At 45.1% G+C, this 13,968-nt stretch overlaps 1 non-coding gene across 1 annotated transcript; it reads left to right on the forward strand.

Moving 5' to 3' along the window:
• Positions 1-69: 69 nt before the first annotated feature.
• On the forward strand, positions 70-142 carry TRNAK-UUU (transfer RNA lysine (anticodon UUU)). Its single transcript has one exon. It is a non-coding gene; the product is annotated as a tRNA-Lys (tRNA).
• Positions 143-13,968: the final 13,826 nt, after the last annotated feature.

Consider the following 13,968-nt stretch of genomic DNA (forward strand, 5'->3'; position numbering starts at 1 on the left):
TTGACGTCTTAGAAGTAACGTAAAAAGGGAAAATTTTTCCACAATACCTGACAATCAAACATTTTCTAAGCTTCCGTGGCGCAATGGTTAGCGCGTTCGGCTTTTAACCGAAATGTTGGTGGTTCGAGCCCACCCGGGAGCGTTGTTTTGAAGTTTTAGAAGTAACGTAAAAAGGCAAAGTTTTTCCACAATACGCGGCAATCAATCTTTTTCTAAGCTTCCCTGGCGCAATGGTTAGCGCGTTCGGCTGTTAACCGAAAGATTGGTGGTTCGAACCCAACCGAGAGCGTTGTTTGGAAGTCTTAGAAGTAACGTAAAACGGCACAACACGTGAAAATCAATATTTCTCTAAGCTTCCGTGGCGCAATGGTTAGCGCGTTCGGCTGTTAACCGAAATGTTGGTGGTTCGAGCCCACCCGGGAGCGTTGTTTTGAAGTTTTAGAATTAAGGTAAAAAGGCAAAATTTTTCCACAATACATGACAATCAATCTTTTTCTAAGCTTCCGTGGCTTAATGGTTAGCGCGTTCGGCTGTTAACCGAAAGGTTGGAGGTTCGAGCCCACCCGGGAGCGTTGTTTTGAAGTTTTAGAAGTAACGTAAAAAGGCAAAATTTTTACACAATACGCGGCAATCAATCTTTTTCTAAGCTTCCGTGGCGCAATGGTTAGCGCGTTCGGCTGTTAACCGAAAGCTTGGTGGTTCGAGCCCACCCGGGAGCGTTGTTTAGAAGTTTTAGAAGTAACGTAAAAAGGCAAAATTTTTCCGCAATACCTGACAATCAATCATTTTCTAAGCTTCCGTGGCGCAATGGTTAGCGCGTTCGGCTGTTAACCGAAAGGTTGGTGGTTTGAGCCTACCACTGAGCGTTGTTTTGAAGTCTTAGAAGTAACGTAAAAAGGCAAAATTTTTCCGCAATACCTGACAATCAATCATTTTCTAAGCTTCCGTGGCGCAATGGTTAGCGCGTTCGGCTGTTAACCGAAAGGTTGGTGGTTCAAGCCCACCCGGGAGCGTTGTTTAGAAGTTTTAGAAGTAACGTAAAAAGGCAAAATTTTTCCGCAATATCTGACAATCAATCATTTTCTAAGCTTCCGTGGCGCAATGGTTAGCGCGTTCGGCTGTTAACCGAAAGGTTGGTGGTTTGAGCCTACCACTGAGCGTTGTTTTGAAGTCTTAGAAGTAACGTAAAAAGTCACAATTTTTCCGCAATACCTGACAATCAATCACTTTCTTAGCTTCCGTGGCGCAATGGTTAGCGCGTTCGGCTGTTAACCGAAAGGTTGGTGGTTCGAGCCCAATCGGGAGCGTTGTTTGGAAGTCTTAGAAGTAACGTAAAAAGGCAAAATTTTTCCACAATACATGACAATCAATCTTTTTCTAAGCTTCCGTGGCGCAATGGTTAGCGCGTTCGGCTGTTAACCGAAAGGTTGGAGGTTCGAGCCCACCCGGGAGCGTTGTTTTGAAGTTTTAGAAGTAACGTAAAAAGGCAAAATTTTTCCACAATACGCGGCAATCAATCTTTTTCTAAGCTTCCGTGGCGCAATGGTTAGCGCGTTCGGCTGTTAACCGAAAGCTTGGTGGTTCGAGCCCACCCGGGAGCGTTGTTTAGAAGTTTTAGAAGTAACGTAAAAAGGCACAATTTTTCCCCAATACCTGACAATCAATCAATTTCTAATCTTCCGTGGCGCAATGGTTAGCGCGTTCGGCTGTTAACCGAAAGGTTGGTGGTTCGAGCCCAACCGGGAGCGTTGTTTGGAAGTCTTAGAAGTAACGTGAGAAGGCACAATTTTTCCAAAATACGTGAAAGTCAATACTTCTATAAGCTTCCGTGGCGCAATGGTTAGCGCGTTCGGCTGTTAACCGAAAGGTTGGAGGTTCGAGCCCACCCGGGAGCGTTGTTTTGAAGTTTTAGAAGTAACGTAAAAAGGCAAAATTTTTCCACAATACGCGGCAATCAATCATTTTCTAAGCTTCCGTGGCGCAATGGTTAGCGCGTTCGGCTGTTAACCGAAAGGTTGGTGGTTCGAGCCTACCACTGAGCGTTGTTTTGAAGTCTTAGAAGTAACGTAAAAAGGCACAATTTTTCCCCAATACCTGACAATCAATCAATTTCTAAGCTTCCGTGGCGCAATGGTTAGCGCGTTCGGCTGTTAACCGAAAGGTTGGTGGTTCGAGCCCAACCGGGAGCGTTGTTTGGAAGTCTTAGAAGTAACGTGAGAAGGCACAATTTTTCCAAAATACGTGAAAGTCAATACTTCTATAAGCTTCCGTGGCGCAATGGTTAGCGCGTTCGGCTGTTAACCGAAAGGTTGGAGGTTCGAGCCCACCCGGGAGCGTTGTTTTGAAGTTTTAGAATTAACGTAAAAAGGCAAAATTTTTCCACAATACATGACAATCAATCTTTTTCTAAGCTTCCGTGGCTTAATGGTTAGCGCGTTCGGCTGTTAACCGAAAGGTTGGAGGTTCGAGCCCACCCGGGAGCGTTGTTTTGAAGTTTTAGAAGTAACGTAAAAAGGCAAAATTTTTCCACAATACGCGGCAATCAATCTTTTTCTAAGCGTCCGTGGCGCAATGGTTAGCGCGTTCGGCTGTTAACCGAAAGCTTGGTGGTTCGAGCCCACCCAGGAGCGTTGTTTAGAAGTTTTAGAAGTAACGTAAAAAGGCAAAATTTTTCCGCAATACCTGACAATCAATCATTTTCTAAGCTTCCGTGGCGCAATGGTTAGCGCGTTCGGCTGTTAACCGAAAGGTTGGTGGTTCAAGCCCACCCGGGAGCGTTGTTTAGAAGTTTTAGAAGTAACGTAAAAAGGCAAAATTTTTCCGCAATATCTGACAATCAATCATTTTCTAAGCTTCCGTGGCGCAATGGTTAGCGCGTTCGGCTGTTAACCGAAAGGTTGGTGGTTTGAGCCTACCACTGAGCGTTGTTTTGAAGTCTTAGAAGTAACGTAAAAAGTCACAATTTTTCCGCAATACCTGACAATCAATCACTTTCTTAGCTTCCGTGGCGCAATGGTTAGCGCGTTCGGCTGTTAACCGAAAGGTTGGTGGTTCGAGCCCAATCGGGAGCGTTGTTTGGAAGTCTTAGAAGTAACGTAAAAAGGCAAAATTTTTCCACAATACATGACAATCAATCTTTTTCTAAGCTTCCGTGGCGCAATGGTTAGCGCGTTCGGCTGTTAACCGAAAGGTTGGAGGTTCGAGCCCACCCGGGAGCGTTGTTTTGAAGTTTTAGAAGTAACGTAAAAAGGCAAAATTTTTCCACAATACGCGGCAATCAATCTTTTTCTAAGCTTCCGTGGCGCAATGGTTAGCGCGTTCGGCTGTTAACCGAAAGCTTGGTGGTTCGAGCCCACCCGGGAGCGTTGTTTAGAAGTTTTAGAAGTAACGTAAAAAGGCACAATTTTTCCCCAATACCTGACAATCAATCAATTTCTAAGCTTCCGTGGCGCAATGGTTAGCGCGTTCGGCTGTTAACCGAAAGGTTGGTGGTTCGAGCCCAACCGGGAGCGTTGTTTGGAAGTCTTAGAAGTAACGTGAGAAGGCACAATTTTTCCAAAATACGTGAAAGTCAATACTTCTATAAGCTTCCGTGGCGCAATGGTTAGCGCGTTCGGCTGTTAACCGAAAGGTTGGAGGTTCGAGCCCACCCGGGAGCGTTGTTTTGAAGTTTTAGAAGTAACGTAAAAAGGCAAAATTTTTCCACAATACGCGGCAATCAATCATTTTCTAAGCTTCCGTGGCGCAATGGTTAGCGCGTTCGGCTGTTAACCGAAAGGTTGGTGGTTCGAGCCTACCACTGAGCGTTGTTTTGAAGTCTTAGAAGTAACGTAAAAAGGCACAATTTTTCCCCAATACCTGACAATCAATCAATTTCTAAGCTTCCGTGGCGCAATGGTTAGCGCGTTCGGCTGTTAACCGAAAGGTTGGTGGTTCGAGCCCAACCGGGAGCGTTGTTTGGAAGTCTTAGAAGTAACGTGAGAAGGCACAATTTTTCCAAAATACGTGAAAGTCAATACTTCTATAAGCTTCCGTGGCGCAATGGTTAGCGCGTTCGGCTGTTAACCGAAAGGTTGGAGGTTCGAGCCCACCCGGGAGCGTTGTTTTGAAGTTTTAGAAGTAACGTAAAAAGGCAAAATTTTTCCACAATACGCGGCAATCAATCTTTTTCTAAGCTTCCGTGGCGCAATGGTTAGCGCGTTCGGCTGTTAACCGAAAGCTTGGTGGTTCGAGCCCACCCGGGAGCGTTGTTTAGAAGTTTTAGAAGTAACGTAAAAAGGGAACATTTTTCCACAATACCTGAAAATCAAACATTTTCTAAGCTTCCGTGGCGCAATGGTTAGCGCGTTCGGCTGTTAACCGAAATGTTGGTGGTTCGAGCCCACCCGGGAGCGTTGTCTTGAAGTTTTAGAAGTAACGTAAAAAGGCAAAATTTTTCCACAATACATGACAATCAATCTTTTTCTAAGCTTCCGTGGCTTAATGGTTAGCGCGTTCGGCTGTTAACCGAAAGGTTGGAGGTTCGAGCCCACCCGGGAGCGTTGTTTTGAAGTTTTAGAAGTAACGTAAAAAGGCAAAATTTTTCCACAATACGCGGCAATCAATCTTTTTCTAAGCTTCCGTGGCGCAATGGTTAGCGCGTTCGGCTGTTAACCGAAAGCTTGGTGGTTCGAGCCCACCCGGGAGCGTTGTTTAGAAGTTTTAGAAGTAACGTAAAAAGGCAAAATTTTTCCGCAATACCTGACAATCAATCATTTTCTAAGCTTCCGTGGCGCAATGGTTAGCGCGTTCGGCTGTTAACCGAAAGGTTGGTGGTTCAAGCCCACCCGGGAGCGTTGTTTAGAAGTTTTAGAAACAACGTAAAAAGGCAAAATTTTTCCGCTATACCTGACAATCAATCATTTTCTAAGCTTCCGTGGCGCAATGGTTAGCGCGTTCGGCTGTTAACCGAAAGGTTGGTGGTTTGAGCCTACCACTGAGCGTTGTTTTGAAGTCTTAGAAGTAACGTAAAAAGTCACAATTTTTCCGCAATACCTGACAATCAATCACTTTCTTAGCTTCCGTGGCGCAATGGTTAGCGCGTTCGGCTGTTAACCGAAAGGTTGGTGGTTCGAGCCCAATCGGGAGCGTTGTTTGGAAGTCTTAGAAGTAACGTAAAAAGGCACAACAGGTGAAAATCAATATTTCTCTAAGCTTCCGTGGCGCAATGGTTAGCGCGTTCGGCTGTTAACCGAAAGGTTGGTGTTTCGAGCCCACCCAAGAGCTTTGTTTTGAAGTCTTAGAAGTAACGTAAAAAGGCAAAATTTTTCCACAATACATGACAATCAATCTTTTTCTTAGCTTCCGTGGCGCAATGGTTAGCGCGTTCGGCTGTTAACCGAAAGGTTGGTGGTTCAAGCCCACCCGGGAGCGTTGTTTTGACGTCTTAGAAGTAACGTAAAAAGGGAAAATTTTTCCACAATACCTGACAATCAAACATTTTCTAAGCTTCCGTGGCGCAATGGTTAGCGCGTCGGCTGTTAACCGAAATGTTGGTGGTTCGAGCCCACCCGGGAGCGTTGTTTTGAAGTTTTAGAAGTAACGTAAAAAGGCAAAGTTTTTCCACAATACGCGGCAATCAATCTTTTTCTAAGCTTCCCTGGCGCAATGGTTAGCGCGTTCGGCTGTTAACCGAAAGATTGGTGGTTCGAACCCAACCGAGAGCGTTGTTTGGAAGTCTTAGAAGTAACGTAAAAAGGCACAACACGTGAAAATCAATATTTCTCTAAGCTTCCGTGGCGCAATGGTTAGCGCGTTCGGCTGTTAACCGAAATGTTGGTGGTTCGAGCCCACCCGGGAGCGTTGTTTTGAAGTTTTAGAATTAAGGTAAAAAGGCAAAATTTTTCCACAATACATGACAATCAATCTTTTTCTAAGCTTCCGTGGCTTAATGGTTAGCGCGTTCGGCTGTTAACCGAAAGGTTGGAGGTTCGAGCCCACCCGGGAGCGTTGTTTTGAAGTTTTAGAAGTAACGTAAAAAGGCAAAATTTTTACACAATACGCGGCAATCAATCTTTTTCTAAGCTTCCGTGGCGCAATGGTTAGCGCGTTCGGCTGTTAACCGAAAGCTTGGTGGTTCGAGCCCACCCGGGAGCGTTGTTTAGAAGTTTTAGAAGTAACGTAAAAAGGCAAAATTTTTCCGCAATACCTGACAATCAATCATTTTCTAAGCTTCCGTGGCGCAATGGTTAGCGCGTTCGGCTGTTAACCGAAAGGTTGGTGGTTTGAGCCTACCACTGAGCGTTGTTTTGAAGTCTTAGAAGTAACGTAAAAAGTCACAATTTTTCCGCAATACCTGACAATCAATCACTTTCTTAGCTTCCGTGGCGCAATGGTTAGCGCGTTCGGCTGTTAACCGAAAGGTTGGTGGTTCGAGCCCAATCGGGAGCGTTGTTTGGAAGTCTTAGAAGTAACGTAAAAAGGCACAACAGGTGAAAATCAATATTTCTCTAAGCTTCCGTGGCGCAATGGTTAGCGCGTTCGGCTGTTAACCGAAAGGTTGGTGTTTCGAGCCCACCCAAGAGCTTTGTTTTGAAGTCTTAGAAGTAACGTAAAAAGGCAAAATTTTTCCACAATACATGACAATCAATCTTTTTCTTAGCTTCCGTGGCGCAATGGTTAGCGCGTTCGGCTGTTAACCGAAAGGTTGGTGGTTCAAGCCCACCCGGGAGCGTTGTTTTGACGTCTTAGAAGTAACGTAAAAAGGGAAAATTTTTCCACAATACCTGACAATCAAACATTTTCTAAGCTTCCGTGGCGCAATGGTTAGCGCGTTCGGCTGTTAACCGAAATGTTGGTGGTTCGAGCCCACCCGGGAGCGTTGTTTTGAAGTTTTAGAAGTAACGTAAAAAGGCAAAGTTTTTCCACAATACGCGGCAATCAATCTTTTTCTAAGCTTCCCTGGCGCAATGGTTAGCGCGTTCGGCTGTTAACCGAAAGATTGGTGGTTCGAACCCAACCGAGAGCGTTGTTTGGAAGTCTTAGAAGTAACGTAAAAAGGCACAACACGTGAAAATCAATATTTCTCTAAGCTTCCGTGGCGCAATGGTTAGCGCGTTCGGCTGTTAACCGAAATGTTGGTGGTTCGAGCCCACCCGGGAGCGTTGTTTTGAAGTTTTAGAATTAACGTAAAAAGGCAAAATTTTTCCACAATACATGACAATCAATCTTTTTCTAAGCTTCCGTGGCTTAATGGTTAGCGCGTTCGGCTGTTAACCGAAAGGTTGGAGGTTCGAGCCCACCCGGGAGCGTTGTTTTGAAGTTTTAGAAGTAACGTAAAAAGGCAAAATTTTTCCACAATACGCGGCAATCAATCTTTTTCTAAGCGTCCGTGGCGCAATGGTTAGCGCGTTCGGCTGTTAACCGAAAGCTTGGTGGTTCGAGCCCACCCAGGAGCGTTGTTTAGAAGTTTTAGAAGTAACGTAAAAAGGCAAAATTTTTCCGCAATACCTGACAATCAATCATTTTCTAAGCTTCCGTGGCGCAATGGTTAGCGCGTTCGGCTGTTAACCGAAAGGTTGGTGGTTCAAGCCCACCCGGGAGCGTTGTTTAGAAGTTTTAGAAGTAACGTAAAAAGGCAAAATTTTTCCGCAATATCTGACAATCAATCATTTTCTAAGCTTCCGTGGCGCAATGGTTAGCGCGTTCGGCTGTTAACCGAAAGGTTGGTGGTTTGAGCCTACCACTGAGCGTTGTTTTGAAGTCTTAGAAGTAACGTAAAAAGTCACAATTTTTCCGCAATACCTGACAATCAATCACTTTCTTAGCTTCCGTGGCGCAATGGTTAGCGCGTTCGGCTGTTAACCGAAAGGTTGGTGGTTCGAGCCCAATCGGGAGCGTTGTTTGGAAGTCTTAGAAGTAACGTAAAAAGGCAAAATTTTTCCACAATACATGACAATCAATCTTTTTCTAAGCTTCCGTGGCGCAATGGTTAGCGCGTTCGGCTGTTAACCGAAAGGTTGGAGGTTCGAGCCCACCCAGGAGCGTTGTTTTGAAGTTTTAGAAGTAACGTAAAAAGGCAAAATTTCTCCACAATACGCGGCAATCAATCTTTTTCTAAGCTTCCGTGGCGCAATGGTTAGCGCGTTCGGCTGTTAACCGAAAGCTTGGTGGTTCGAGCCCACCCGGGAGCGTTGTTTAGAAGTTTTAGAAGTAACGTAAAAAGGCAAAATTTTTCCACAATACGCGGCAATCAATCTTTTTCTAAGCTTCCGTGGCGCAATGGTTAGCGCGTTCGGCTGTTAACCGAAAGCTTGGTGGTTCGAGCCCACCCGGGAGCGTTGTTTAGAAGTTTTAAAAGTAACGTAAAAAGGCAAAATTTTTCCGCAATACCTGACAATCAATCATTTTCTAAGCTTCCGTGGCGCAATGGTTAGCGCGTTCGGCTGTTAACCGAAAGGTTGGTGGTTCAAGCCCACTCGGGAGCGTTGTTTAGAAGTTTTAGAAGTAACGTAAAAAGGCAAAATTTTTCCGCAATACCTGACAATCAATCATTTTCTAAGCTTCCGTGGCGCAATGGTTAGCGCGTTCGGCTGTTAACCGAAAGGTTGGTGGTTCGAGTTTACCACTGAGCGTTGTTTTGAAGTCTTAGAAGTAACGTAAAAAGTCACAATTTTTCCGCAATACCTGACAATCAATCACTTTCTTAGCTTCCGTGGCGCAATGGTTAGCGCGTTCGGCTGTTAACCGAAAGGTTGGTGGTTCGAGCCCAATCGGGAGCGTTGTTTGGAAGTCTTAGAAGTAACGTAAAAAGGCACAACACGTGAAAATCAATATTTCTCTAAGCTTCCGTGGCGCAATGGTTAGCGCGTTCGGCTGTTAACCGAAAGGTTGGTGGCTCGAGCCCACCCAAGAGCTTTGTTTTGAAGTCTTCGAAGTAACGTAAAAAGGCAAAATTTTTCCACAATACATGACAATAAATCTTTTTCTAATCTTCCGTGGCGCAATGGTTAGCGCGTTCGGCTGTTAACCGAAAGGTTGGAGGTTCGAGCCCACCCGGGAGCGTTTGTTTTGAAGTTTTAGAAGTAACGTAAAAAGGCAAAATTTTTCCACAATACGCGGCAATCAATCTTTTTCTAAGCTTCCGTGGCGCAATGGTTAGCGCGTTCGGCTGTTAACCGAAAGCTTGGTGGTTCGAGCCCACCCGGGGGCGTTGTTTAGAAGTTTTAGAAGTAACGTAAAAAGGCAAAATTTTTCCGCAATACCTGACAATCAATCATTTTCTAAGCTTCCGTGGCCCCACGGTTAGCGCGTTCGGCTGTTAACCGAAAGGTTGGTGGTTCAAGCCCACCCGGGAGCGTTGTTTTGACGTCTTAGAAGTAACGTAAAAAGGCAAAATTTTTCCACAATACATGACAATCAATCTTTTTCTAAGCTTCCGTGGCGCAATGGTTAGCGCGTTCGGCTGTTAACCGAAAGGTTGGTGGTTCAAGCCCACCCGGAAGCGTTGTTTTGAAGTCTTAGAAGTAACGTAAAAAGGCAAAATTTTTCCACAATACCTGACAATCAAACATTTTCTAAGCTTCCGTGGCGCAATGGTTAGCGCGTTCGGCTGTTAACCGAAAGGTTGGTGGTTCGAGGCTACCACTGAGCGTTGTTTTGAAGTCTTAAAAGTAACGTAAAAAGTCACAATTTTTCCGCAATACCTGACAATAAATCATTGTCTTAGCTTCCGTGGCGCAATGGTTAGCGCGTTCGGCTGTTAACCGAAAGATTGGTGGTTCGAGCCCAACCGAGAGCGTTGTTTGGAAGTCTTAGAAGTAACGTAAAAAGGCACAACACGTGAAAATCAATATTACTCTAAGCTTCCGTGGCGCAATGGTTAGCGCGTTCGGCTGTTAACCGAAATGTTGTTGGTTCGAGCCCACCCGGGAGCGTTGTTTTGAAGTTTTAGAAGTAACGTAAAAAGGCACAACACGTGAAAATCAATATTTCTCTAAGCTACCGTGGCGCAATGGTTAGCGCGTTCGGCTGTTAACCGAAATGTTGGTGGTTCGAGCCCACCCGGGAGCGTTGTTTTGAAGTTTTAGAAGTAACGTAAAAAGGCAAAATTTTTCCGCAATACCTGACAATCAATCATTTTCTAAGCTTCCGTGGCGCAATGGTTAGCGCGTTCGGCTGTTAACCGAAAGGTTGGTGGTTTGAGCCTACCACTGAGCGTTGTTTTGAAGTCTTAGAAGTAACGTAAAAAGTCACAATTTTTCCGCAATACCTGACAATCAATCACTTTCTTAGCTTCCGTGGCGCAATGGTTAGCGCGTTCGGCTGTTAACCGAAAGGTTGGTGGTTCGAGCCCAATCGGGAGCGTTGTTTGGAAGTCTTAGAAGTAACGTAAAAAGGCACAACAGGTGAAAATCAATATTTCTCTAAGCTTCCGTGGCGCAATGGTTAGCGCGTTCGGCTGTTAACCGAAAGGTTGGTGTTTCGAGCCCACCCAAGAGCTTTGTTTTGAAGTCTTAGAAGTAACGTAAAAAGGCAAAATTTTTCCACAATACATGACAATCAATCTTTTTCTTAGCTTCCGTGGCGCAATGGTTAGCGCGTTCGGCTGTTAACCGAAAGGTTGGTGGTTCAAGCCCACCCGGGAGCGTTGTTTTGACGTCTTAGAAGTAACGTAAAAAGGGAAAATTTTTCCACAATACCTGACAATCAAACATTTTCTAAGCTTCCGTGGCGCAATGGTTAGCGCGTTCGGCTGTTAACCGAAATGTTGGTGGTTCGAGCCCACCCGGGAGCGTTGTTTTGAAGTTTTAGAAGTAACGTAAAAAGGCAAAGTTTTTCCACAATACGCGGCAATCAATCTTTTTCTAAGCTTCCCTGGCGCAATGGTTAGCGCGTTCGGCTGTTAACCGAAAGATTGGTGGTTCGAACCCAACCGAGAGCGTTGTTTGGAAGTCTTAGAAGTAACGTAAAAAGGCACAACACGTGAAAATCAATATTTCTCTAAGCTTCCGTGGCGCAATGGTTAGCGCGTTCGGCTGTTAACCGAAATGTTGGTGGTTCGAGCCCACCCGGGAGCGTTGTTTTGAAGTTTTAGAATTAACGTAAAAAGGCAAAATTTTTCCACAATACATGACAATCAATCTTTTTCTAAGCTTCCGTGGCTTAATGGTTAGCGCGTTCGGCTGTTAACCGAAAGGTTGGAGGTTCGAGCCCACCCGGGAGCGTTGTTTTGAAGTTTTAGAAGTAACGTAAAAAGGCAAAATTTTTCCACAATACGCGGCAATCAATCTTTTTCTAAGCGTCCGTGGCGCAATGGTTAGCGCGTTCGGCTGTTAACCGAAAGCTTGGTGGTTCGAGCCCACCCAGGAGCGTTGTTTAGAAGTTTTAGAAGTAACGTAAAAAGGCAAAATTTTTCCGCAATACCTGACAATCAATCATTTTCTAAGCTTCCGTGGCGCAATGGTTAGCGCGTTCGGCTGTTAACCGAAAGGTTGGTGGTTCAAGCCCACCCGGGAGCGTTGTTTAGAAGTTTTAGAAGTAACGTAAAAAGGCAAAATTTTTCCGCAATATCTGACAATCAATCATTTTCTAAGCTTCCGTGGCGCAATGGTTAGCGCGTTCGGCTGTTAACCGAAAGGTTGGTGGTTTGAGCCTACCACTGAGCGTTGTTTTGAAGTCTTAGAAGTAACGTAAAAAGTCACAATTTTTCCGCAATACCTGACAATCAATCACTTTCTTAGCTTCCGTGGCGCAATGGTTAGCGCGTTCGGCTGTTAACCGAAAGGTTGGTGGTTCGAGCCCAATCGGGAGCGTTGTTTGGAAGTCTTAGAAGTAACGTAAAAAGGCAAAATTTTTCCACAATACATGACAATCAATCTTTTTCTAAGCTTCCGTGGCGCAATGGTTAGCGCGTTCGGCTGTTAACCGAAAGGTTGGAGGTTCGAGCCCACCCAGGAGCGTTGTTTTGAAGTTTTAGAAGTAACGTAAAAAGGCAAAATTTCTCCACAATACGCGGCAATCAATCTTTTTCTAAGCTTCCGTGGCGCAATGGTTAGCGCGTTCGGCTGTTAACCGAAAGCTTGGTGGTTCGAGCCCACCCGGGAGCGTTGTTTAGAAGTTTTAGAAGTAACGTAAAAAGGCAAAATTTTTCCACAATACGCGGCAATCAATCTTTTTCTAAGCTTCCGTGGCGCAATGGTTAGCGCGTTCGGCTGTTAACCGAAAGCTTGGTGGTTCGAGCCCACCCGGGAGCGTTGTTTAGAAGTTTTAAAAGTAACGTAAAAAGGCAAAATTTTTCCGCAATACCTGACAATCAATCATTTTCTAAGCTTCCGTGGCGCAATGGTTAGCGCGTTCGGCTGTTAACCGAAAGGTTGGTGGTTCAAGCCCACTCGGGAGCGTTGTTTAGAAGTTTTAGAAGTAACGTAAAAAGGCAAAATTTTTCCGCAATACCTGACAATCAATCATTTTCTAAGCTTCCGTGGCGCAATGGTTAGCGCGTTCGGCTGTTAACCGAAAGGTTGGTGGTTCGAGTTTACCACTGAGCGTTGTTTTGAAGTCTTAGAAGTAACGTAAAAAGTCACAATTTTTCCGCAATACCTGACAATCAATCACTTTCTTAGCTTCCGTGGCGCAATGGTTAGCGCGTTCGGCTGTTAACCGAAAGGTTGGTGGTTCGAGCCCAATCGGGAGCGTTGTTTGGAAGTCTTAGAAGTAACGTAAAAAGGCACAACACGTGAAAATCAATATTTCTCTAAGCTTCCGTGGCGCAATGGTTAGCGCGTTCGGCTGTTAACCGAAAGGTTGGTGGCTCGAGCCCACCCAAGAGCTTTGTTTTGAAGTCTTCGAAGTAACGTAAAAAGGCAAAATTTTTCCACAATACATGACAATAAATCTTTTTCTAATCTTCCGTGGCGCAATGGTTAGCGCGTTCGGCTGTTAACCGAAAGGTTGGAGGTTCGAGCCCACCCGGGAGCGTTTGTTTTGAAGTTTTAGAAGTAACGTAAAAAGGCAAAATTTTTCCACAATACGCGGCAATCAATCTTTTTCTAAGCTTCCGTGGCGCAATGGTTAGCGCGTTCGGCTGTTAACCGAAAGCTTGGTGGTTCGAGCCCACCCGGGGGCGTTGTTTAGAAGTTTTAGAAGTAACGTAAAAAGGCAAAATTTTTCCGCAATACCTGACAATCAATCATTTTCTAAGCTTCCGTGGCCCCACGGTTAGCGCGTTCGGCTGTTAACCGAAAGGTTGGTGGTTCAAGCCCACCCGGGAGCGTTGTTTTGACGTCTTAGAAGTAACGTAAAAAGGCAAAATTTTTCCACAATACATGACAATCAATCTTTTTCTAAGCTTCCGTGGCGCAATGGTTAGCGCGTTCGGCTGTTAACCGAAAGGTTGGTGGTTCAAGCCCACCCGGAAGCGTTGTTTTGAAGTCTTAGAAGTAACGTAAAAAGGCAAAATTTTTCCACAATACCTGACAATCAAACATTTTCTAAGCTTCCGTGGCGCAATGGTTAGCGCGTTCGGCTGTTAACCGAAAGGTTGGTGGTTCGAGGCTACCACTGAGCGTTGTTTTGAAGTCTTAAAAGTAACGTAAAAAGTCACAATTTTTCCGCAATACCTGACAATAAATCATTGTCTTAGCTTCCGTGGCGCAATGGTTAGCGCGTTCGGCTGTTAACCGAAAGATTGGTGGTTCGAGCCCAACCGAGAGCGTTGTTTGGAAGTCTTAGAAGTAACGTAAAAAGGCACAACACGTGAAAATCAATATTACTCTAAGCTTCCGTGGCGCAATGGTTAGCGCGTTCGGCTGTTAACCGAAATGTTGTTGGTTCGAGCCCACCCGGGAGCGTTGTTTTGAAGTTTTAGAAGTAACGTAAAAAGGCACAACACGTGAAAATCAATATTTCTCTAAGCTACCGTGGCGCAATGGTTAGCGCGTTCGGCTGTTAACCGAAATGTTGGTGGTTCGAGCCCACCCGGGAGCGTTG

The sequence above is a fragment of the Phalangium opilio genome, unplaced genomic scaffold (genome assembly GCF_054372755.1).
Source record: "Phalangium opilio isolate 3A_F unplaced genomic scaffold, DU_Popi_V2 ptg000053l_1, whole genome shotgun sequence".
In the NCBI taxonomy this organism is placed as follows: Eukaryota; Metazoa; Arthropoda; class Arachnida; order Opiliones; family Phalangiidae; genus Phalangium; species Phalangium opilio.